Source organism: Sminthopsis crassicaudata, chromosome 2 (assembly GCF_048593235.1).
Source record: "Sminthopsis crassicaudata isolate SCR6 chromosome 2, ASM4859323v1, whole genome shotgun sequence".
Classification (NCBI taxonomy): domain Eukaryota; kingdom Metazoa; phylum Chordata; class Mammalia; order Dasyuromorphia; family Dasyuridae; genus Sminthopsis; species Sminthopsis crassicaudata.
Window position 1 is genome coordinate 32,695,055 of NC_133618.1, and position 10,000 is coordinate 32,705,054.

Sequence of the window (10,000 nt, forward strand, 5' to 3'; positions counted from 1 at the left end):
GTTCTCAGGCAGGTAGTGTAGTCCCGTGGAAAGAAGAATGCCAGATTGAGTCAGAAAACCTAGATTCAAATCCCCATCTGCCCCTTATTGAACACGTGACCTTAGGAACCTGAGGAAGTCTCTTCAGTACAATATTTTTGTGTGACCTCATTAACCAAAAGCAATATAGCGTGTAGAGATCACTGAAGTTTTTTGTTTTTTTAAATTAAAATCTAAATCTTTATTGCACACACTTAGCCTATACTGGATTGCTTGCTGTCTGGGGGAGAAGGGAAATGGGGGACTAGAGAAGAATTTGGAACATGAGGTTTGGCGTGGGGGGGTGAATGGTAAACTGTTTTTTGCATATATTTTTAAAAAGAAAAAGCTATTATTATTTTTAAAAAAAAGAAAGAAAAAGGAAAGAAAATCTAAATCTTTGAAATCCGGCAGAATGTAGTCTCGTAGATGGCAAGAACTGTTTTGTTTTTGTCTTTGATATAAAGTTAGTGTTTAAAAAAATGCTTGTTGAATTCAGTTGACTTTCAGGTTTACTGTGCAGCCATTTGTCTTCAAGCTGAACATAGAACAAAAATTCTGATTACCTGCGTGTTCTCATCATATAATTTCCTCTTCTTTGAGAGGGTCTTGCTTTTCTTTTGGTTCTGAGACTGGATCTCCCAGGTATCTCCCAGGCTGAAAATAGAGCAACTTCTTTTTACATCCAGTCCAGCCACTGTTGGCTTCCTGCCCTTGGGGGCTCCCCATATGTGTGCCAACATTATGGTGGATGCCCACTTGGCGAGGCGTCTGTGGCTCAGGGATTACAGGCCTGCACCCTCTCCCCCCTCTCAGACAGGTTTTACTGTGCACCCCTTGGAAGATAATTCATGAAACGTATTCATAAATAGTCCGTGGCTACTGCCGTTGTTGACTCCTCATGACTCCGTTTCTTGGCCCAGACATTGGAGTAGTTTACCACTCCCCTCTCCAGCTCATTGTACAGATAAGGAAAGTGGCCAAAAGGCTTGAGTGACTTATCCACAGTGTCACAGCTGGTAAATGTCGGGGCCAGGATTTGAACTCGGAAGATGAATCTTCCCGACTCCAATCTCAGCATTCTATCCACTTCCTATTACTACTACCTACTACTAGCTGCCCAATAGTGCCATTAAAAATAATTTTAAAAAAGCTCTGACTTGCACATAGTAGGCACTTTTTGTTAGCAGGTTCCAGGGGAATCATTTAACATAGATCACGACGCTTCACCGCAAGGTCCTGGCATTGATGGGGGTACATTTTTGGGGTTTTTTTTTTATTAATCATAGTTTTTATTTACCAGAAATATGCATGGGTAATTTTACAGCACTGACAATTGCCAAACCTTTTGTTCCAATTTTTTCCCTCCTTCCCCCCATGCGGGTATATTTTTTAACCTGTGATTGAGCACCTTATGGTAAAAGATCCTCCAGGACCCCTTCCCCATCTCCCACCCCAGGGCCTTGGTACTATGCTATTATCTCCCCCCTCTTCTGATTTAACTGAAAACCAGAGTTCTGCCTTCCAGATTTTTCTTCCCTCAACTCTAAACTCTGTTTTCTGTGGTGAAAACTTTGCCAGTGAAAACCTTGACAGAGAGGAGCAGCGATGGACTGGAGCTGAGCTGACATCACCTCAGCCATTAGATGTCACAGTGTTACAACCAGACTGGGGGCATGTACAGTATAGACAGATGCTGAAGTCTCAGCAAAGTTGTGTGCACGAATATCCAAGCTCTGAATGTGTTCTCCCTTTTCATTTCAGGCTGGCCCTTTCCTCTCCGTTTTTAGACACATAGCTGCAAAAATATCTAAAATAATTTAGCCCTTCTATAGGCCTCCTGGGATTTCGTGGTATACTAGAAACCCGCTATTTCCGGGCAGCCTCTGATATGAACATTAGTGGTGTAAACCTCGCTGGATCCATTCACTTTCTGGGTCTGTGTGCCCAGGGAAAGATGATCATAGCTTATTTTCCTCATCTGTAGATTGGGCACTTGCCACCTGGGCTTGTTGTGATGCTCAGAAGCTCCACAGAAACACTAGCTGTTCAAACTGTCACAGTATCGTAGATGTCAGTGCATCTCAGAGATGACAACCCAGCTTGCTCATTTTAGAAATGAACACCGTCACACCACACAAGGGAAACGACTATTATCTGGGTCACAGGTAATAGTTGGGTGGGAATCCAGGCTCGCTGACGTCAGAGCCAGGACTCATTTCACCTGAGCAGCTCAGGAGGGTTTCAATTCTAGGCTGTACCACGTATTATCTTTTGGACCTGGAAGTACTCATTGAACAACTATGAGCCTCAATTTTCCCTTTAGTAAAATGGGAAGATTGTACCACGTGACTTCCAAGATCAGATCTAGCTCTGATTTCCATGATCCTCTACATACATCTGACTAATTTCGGGTTCCTTTTGTTTTAGTGGCTACCCCTCACTTCCATTCCATCGGGAAGGAAGCTTCCTAAAAGCCCAAACTCTTGTTTTTGTTTTTTCATCTCTAGTTTCTAGCATAGGTACCGTTTTGGCCCTTAAGAAATGTCCATTCTGTTGGAAGAGGTATGAAGTAAACACAGTTAATAGATTGATAAAGAGCAATTTGAGTGTGCAGAGAAAAAGCTCTGACAGTGTGGGGGAGGGATTCGGGAGGACTTTGTAGCAAGCGTCTGAGCCAAGGACAGAAAAAGTTCTGGCAGTCATGTGTGAAAATAGAGAAAGGATTGAAGGAACCCCATCTAGCCTAATTGGATTGGAGCATAGGTTTTGTAAAGTCCAGAGAGTGGTTTTCTCTTTCATTTTATTTTATGGCCATAATTTTTATTCTTTTCTCGTAAAGACTTAGAATCATAGAATCCCAGAGTTGAAAAAGACATGTGGAGTTATTTTAGTTCAACCCACTGCCCATAAGATGAATCCCTTTACATTTTTTGGCAGCAACATTATACCCTTGGCTTATTATCATTACACTTAATAAAAACTCTCATTTCATTTTTTCCTTGTGTGCTATGAAGTTGCATCTCAAACGTGTTAGACTTGTTACTATTGATTTTTTGAACCTTATTGTAAGACTTTACATTTATTCCTATTAAATTTCCTCCTTTAGGATTTTATCCTGAAACCTTCCATGTCCCATTTCATTCAGCTAAATGTATTAGTTATCTCCCTATCCTAACCTCACATTGTCTGTAAATTCGTTAATTATATCTTCTGTATTTTTACCCAAGCCGTTGATTAAAAATCTGTAATAGAACCGCATGTCACTCAGTAACTGTTGACCTAATAATTTATGCCACCCAGGACGAGCTCTGAGAGACATAAATGAAGACTTCTCTTGATCTTTTTACAAAACATTTACAACTGCTTCAGATTTTCCATCAGGAAAACATTGAAATTAAAACTTTTGGGGGGAGGGTGTATACTGCAGTTCTCCAATCCCTGTTCAGACTGCAAAGCAGGTGCACCCTTAATCTGGGGGACTTCCAAGCAGCTAATATTAACCAAACAATCCTTCTCAAAGATTGCCCATGAAGCCAAGGAAGGTTTGGCTGTACACCAGATTCTGTCATGAAAGGCACCTGGTCTCTACAACTTTCTCAGCTGTAGCATCTGTCTTAGGAAAAAAAAAAAAAAAGCTACCAGTACCCAGTACAAGAACATCTACCCTGTCCATCTCCAGCTTTAAAGTAACATCTTTCCCCAGCCTTCAGTGTGTTTTGCTTCAGAATAATATTCTGTTGTGGAACAGGGGTCAAGAAATATGGATTTAAATCTGAGACTCGATACTTATTCCCTTCATATCACCATTTGCAGATCCCTTCATTCCTCCTAGCCTCAGTTTCTCTTCTCTGTAAAATTTGAATAATAGCACTTATACTACTTTTCTCTTGGTAATGTTCTGTTAAAGTTTCCTGTAAATCCTAAAAGACTATAGACTTTCTCATAAGAATTTTGGACAGACACTGGACTTGTCTTGGAAATTGTAGATCGGCACTTTTTTGGCAATTTATAATCTTAGAGTTGATTAGAGAGTTGGCTAGACTCATGATGGTCTTTCTGGCCTCACAGTCAGTTTTCTTTCCACTATGTCGCACTGTCTGTCATGTGGACAGCTTTGTCTATTGTTGTTTAGTCGTGTTAGTCACGTCCAACTCTTCATGATTCCATTTGAGGGTTTTTTTTGTGGCAGAGATACAGGAATGGTTTTCCATTTCCTTCTCCAGCTCATTTGACAGTTGAGGAAACTGAGGCAAACAGGGTTAAGTGACTTGCCCAGGGTCACACAACTAGTGTCTGAGGTCAGATTTGAACTCAACTCCTCCTGACCCTCTATCCACTTCACCACCTAATTGTTCCTTCCCTCCTCACCTTTTGAAGATGTTATGAAGTCATCTTAGCTCAGGCCAAGGGAGAATCTCCTATGGACTTTGTCGTAGTCAGTCTAGCCAACTTTTATTAATTGTCTTTTCTGGAAAATTTTAGTAGAGAGTCAGCAGGTCGCTGCACTCAAAAGTTCTGGATTCAAGCTCTGTCTCTGATATATAGATTGGTTCATTGAACCCTGGATAATTAGTTCAATCAATCAATAAACATAATATATTAAGTGGCAATTAACAGGAAGGGTTAGGCCCAATTAACACTAACAATACCACTAATAATAGGGAGCATTTGTGTAGCAATTTTGCAAACCTCTTCCCAACAACCCTGGGATGTGGACAATGTTATTATCCCCATTTTACAGAGAGGGAATTTGAGGTCAAGTGATTTGCCCAGAGTAACACATGGTGTCTGAGGCTAGATTTAAACTTGTATGAGACATCTCTGAGCCCCCACTGGGATCGGACAGTGATATCAACCTGACATGTGTAAAGTGAAAGTAGTCATCCTGACTTTTGCACATGGCGGGATTCGGAGTTAAGAGGGCCTGGGTTCAAATCCTCTGCTCTGTCATTATTACTAACTTGTGTAATGCTGGGGAAGGCTCTCTTCCTTGAAATCTGCTTTGAAGCTTAAAATATGTGGTCTCATCTGTCACAAAGGCTAGTGCTCCCTTTTCACTAGCTTCTTAGTCAGTTGTGTCTCCATCTTGATTTATTAATTTGTTTTCCCTTTTCCACAGACATCCTGTATCATCCTAGCTCACCTTTCTTCCCTTTGCATGATTTCATAAAACTTCCTGGCTTCATTAATTGTGAACCTTTAAAAATTGAAGTCCATCTTAACAAACATTTCCTCTGATTCTTTCATTATATAAAGAAGGAATTTGAAGCCCAGAGATTAAAATATTCATTTATTTCGAGGCAGTGAAAGGATTTGAACACTCCAAATCTAGTGGGGGGGGGGGTTTATGCTTTAACACCATATTTTTCGGTCTTAATATTGTTCTAGTGTGCCATTCCTTGGATATACAATTCATTAAGCTATCTCCTTGATTATTAGTAATTGTGACTAGTTCCAGCTTCTGTTTGGTTTTTTTTTTTTTGGGGGGGGGGAGAAGGATGGTGGTAAATGCAATAACAAATAATACTGGGTAAATGGGCACCTAGGTGGCAAAGAGATAAAGCACCAAATCTGGAGTCCGGAGTTCCTGAATTCAAATCTGGCCTCAGACACTTCCAGACACTGGGCCAGTTATTTAAACCTGTTTGCCTCAGTTTCCTTATCTGTAAAATGAGCTGGAGAAAAAAAAATGGTAAACCATTCTAATATCTGCCAAGAAAACCCCAAATGGAGGCACACAGAATCGGACGTGACTAAAAAAATGACTGAGCAAGGATAAACAAATTATGTTTCTAAAAATATTTTTGACACTATAAATAGAGGCTTCTTTCTTTTTGTTAATTCTTTCAAGAAATGATTGGCGTTGCAGTTGGTGATTCTGTTGCTTAGAGCGTTGCTTGTGGCTCACTGTAGCTAAAAGGATTTGAATGTGTGCCATCTTAGAGACGGCTACATGGTGCAGAGGGCAGAGAGTGGCAGAAGACCCAATGCCAATACAGCCTCTGATACTTATTTTAGCTGGGAGATTTTGGACAAGCTTGATATTTCTCGCCTAAGTTTCTTCATCTACGAAATGGGACTAATAATAGCGCCTACTTCCCAGGGTAGGTGTGAGGGTTAAATGTGATGATAATTGTAAAGTGCCTGGCACAATGCCTGGTATATAGTATGCCTCATATAAATGTCAGTTATTATTATTATTATTCCAGGATAGTGGATAAAACACTATCACTTGCTGCTTTAAGTGAAGAAATTGGGATTGCTCCAAAAGTCATTTTTATGAGAGCAAAATAAATGTGTGTTTAAACCAATATTAGGGGAATGAGGGAATGTTAGAAGCTCAGCTTTAGGAAAGGCCAAATGACTTTTTTGCAGATGGAAAAAGTAGCCCCCAGAGATGCTTAAGTGACTTTCTCGTGCTCACACTAGGTAGAAGTAGGATTTGAACCCGTTTCCCAGCAGCAGATTGTAAAATTCAGACCGGAGTCTGGGGCAGCATCCTCCCTTTGGGCTGTCCTATGGTCCTTGTTTTCCAGAGCCTCTCTCTTGTAAGAATATTTCTCCCCGGAATTACAAAGGGAGCCTGTCCAAATACTTCCCACTTCCTTGTGCCCAGGAGTTGTTTATTTTGGACAGGCTGTCTAAGCACTCTGGAGGAATGGGGTAGATCAGAGCCGCCAAATGCCTTGAAATCTCTGCTGAAGAAGGGAGACCTCAGCAGCTCGAAGTCATTCCTTTGTGTTGTGTATTTTACAGACCTGAGATAAGCCCCCTTCCTGTTCCCTCTGATTACACACAGATCCTGCTTCCTGTCTCCTCAATACCTGGGATGCATTCCAGCTTCTCCTCCCACTGGGGGAAAAATATCCATAAACTTAGAAATTCCCAGACACATTTTTGTCAATGAAATCTCCTGCAAAGTTTTTGTTGTTTACTGAAGTTTCAAGCTTTTACCTTCAAATCACTCTTTTGGCCTGAGAGGGAGCTGCTGAAGTAACACTTCTCTAGTCCAGGTTGGACCATATTATTCCCACTTCCGTCCATCTCTCGTTATCTCTGACATCAAATACTCTGCTTGGCATTTAAGGCCCTTCCCAGCCCATATCTGGCCTTTTTGTCTATTACCCTCACTCAGACACTATGTGGTCTAGTCAAAATGGCCATTTACTGCTTCTTATTCAGAATATTCTATTTGTCATCTCTCTGTGTCTATGCATAGGCTGCCCCCTCCCTGCCTGGAATGCTCTTTTTCCTTCCATCTGTCTCTTAGAATCCCAAGGGTCCTTCAAGGCTCACTGGGACCCCCCCAAAAAATGAGGACATTCCAATCACTACAGCAGTTAGTTTAGCTAATTCAACTCTCCATTGCCTTCCACTTATTCTCTACGTATTTGTGTATACATTGTTTCTCCTAATAGAATATTTTTGTCTTTGTGCCCCCAGCATCTATCACAATACCTGGCAGGGATAGGTTGGTAAATGTTTAACAACTGTCTCTCTAAAGAGAAAAATGTAAACATGAAACACTTTTTAAACTCTAATCTCCATTATGAACATTTTCTCTGACTTTTTACTACTAGGCTGTTCACAAAACAATAAATCAAATCCCGATTTGTAATGTTTACTCATTTCCAAGGTGTAAATGCTCTCACTGAAATTTTAACAATCGGCTATTAGATCAATATGAACTGGCACACCTCTGGTAACTGGTGTACAGCAAATTCTTAATAAATAAAAGCATATGTATCTGATTAACTGATCTATTTCACCAACTTATTGAATTCTCAACTAAACTTAAATGTGAATTTATTTCTCTGGACCCCAAACAGAATCACAAAGTAAGGCATAACATTCCACCTTCTCTATAAAACTTCCCACAAGATCACTTGTAAATCCGTCCAAGATTTGTTTCGCCCTGGCTTGTCTGGGCCTTTCTCTGTACTTGGCTTCCCATCTCCACCACCACGCTCAAGGACAGCCCCATTGTATAGTCTTGATGAACTCACATTATGGAATATGACGTTATTGAAGGAGAAGATAACCTCAAGGCGAGAACACTGCATACAAGATCAGACAGCATTATGCAGTGCGATAATCACTCCTAATTAATTACAGAATGTGCTGGGGCCTGAAGGAAGGCTCTGTTAGCTCCTGTCATTCCCTGGTAGCGAGGCTTAAAGCTGCAGAGGTCCAGCATGGTGCCTTTACTGCAGCTCCATTAATTAGCTTGGCTCCCAAAGGAGAAAAATAGGAGGAGGAGGTGGCTGAATCACCGACACAACCCAGGTTGTCTTATTGGAGGCAGAGGCATGCCTTGGGCCCTGTTTGACATTATTTGGATATTCATTCCAGCAAAGAATAGGCCATTCTAGCCCCAGGAGCTAGACACAAGATGGTGGAAGCCAGACTTCTCATCTTAAATAGAAGATCTATCTGTCCATAGGAAATTCTTCATTACTATTTTAACCCTATTCAGTAAGGACTTTCTTTGTGCCGGTGCAACGGGGCGTATAGAAAATGTTTGAGACAGAGTCTGTGTTCTCATAGAAATCACTGGAGGGAAAGGTAGAGACCTGGACAAGACCAGGGAACGACTCAGTGCAGGGGGTCCACCATGGCCAAAAGATCATGACAATTCAATTCAACAGTTGTTTACAACTTGCAAACAATTTTGTTTACCATTTGCAAACTATTTTGTTTACAACTTGCAAACAATTTTGTTTACAAAAACAAGTAAACTACACATTTAGAATCTTATGATCTTTTCAATCAAATGGAAACGTAGTAAGCACATGTTGGTTCAGGACCAAACATTGGATGGGTATTAGAGATAAAAAGACAAAAAGAAAACTCTCCTCCCTTTCCCCCCCACAGTTGAGTTCAGCAAATATTTATTAAGAACATCTGTCATTTGTGATCCCTAGTTTCCTTAAAGACTCAGCTCAAGGTTCATTATTCTATTCCCCAGACTATTCCCAGTTGCTAGTGCCTTCCCCACAAAATCAAAATTTTTTTTAGGGAGAGGGGAGGGATAAATCAAGAGAGAGGCAGAGATGGAGACACAGAGAGATGTTTCTTGTTTGTTTTTTTTTCTCCCACCAGTAGGTAGCATGTCATCTTCTTGAGGTGAGGGACTGTTTAATTTTTGTCGTTGTCACCCTCTTTCTTGTCCCTTACTCCCTTTCATCTACTCCGTGATCCAGCTAGCCGGGTTTACGGCGATTCTTTGCCCAGAGATCACCATTTCCTGCTCCTACACCTTTGCCCTGTTATCCCCATACTTGGAATTTCTGCCCCATGGCTTCTATCTCGAGGATCAGTCACCTCCCATCTTCGGCAGAAGGCAGTTGCTCAAGGCCCTCGCTGCTTCCCTTTTTTCCTTCCCTTTTCTGCATCCATTGCAGTCATCTTTCTAGTCTATATATCCTGCGCCCACCTTGGTATTTACATCTTTTCTCCAGCAATAAAACGTGAGGAACAGTGATTGTGTTTGCCTTTCTTTATAGGCCTATGGCCGAGCATCTAGTGTTTATTTAGCAAATGATTGACTGAAGGTTTGGTGCTTGATCTTCTCAATCATTTCTTTGCCTCCCAACTCAACTGCCACAACTAGAGAACTACTTGCCCCCTCCTCTTCTTTCTTAGATGGTTGGTTTGATCGATTGAGCAAATATGCTAGCCATGGTGGTTCTGGGGAGAAAAATTAGTTTTTGACCTTAAAAAGAAGGAACCATATTCTGCTCTTCAATTAGAAGCCCCTAGGTATCACAGGGAATAGAGTCTGTATAACCTGAATTCAAATCTAGCCTAATATACTTAACTAGATGTTCAGTAATGATCAAGTCAGTTTTCCTCTGGCCAGCCTCCAAGGATTGTTGGGAGGCTCAAATGAGATATTATAAAATACTTTGACAGTCTTAAAGTGCTCTATAAATGCTCATTATCATTATTATTAGTAAAGGGATATAAAATGCATACA

General features: G+C 41.0%; 1 protein-coding gene across 1 annotated transcript in view; it reads left to right on the forward strand.

The window, feature by feature from the left end:
• The window catches only part of TCF7L1 (transcription factor 7 like 1), a 215,700-nt gene that overhangs the window by 165,280 nt on the left and 40,420 nt on the right, over nt 1-10,000 (forward strand). The window lies entirely within an intron of this gene.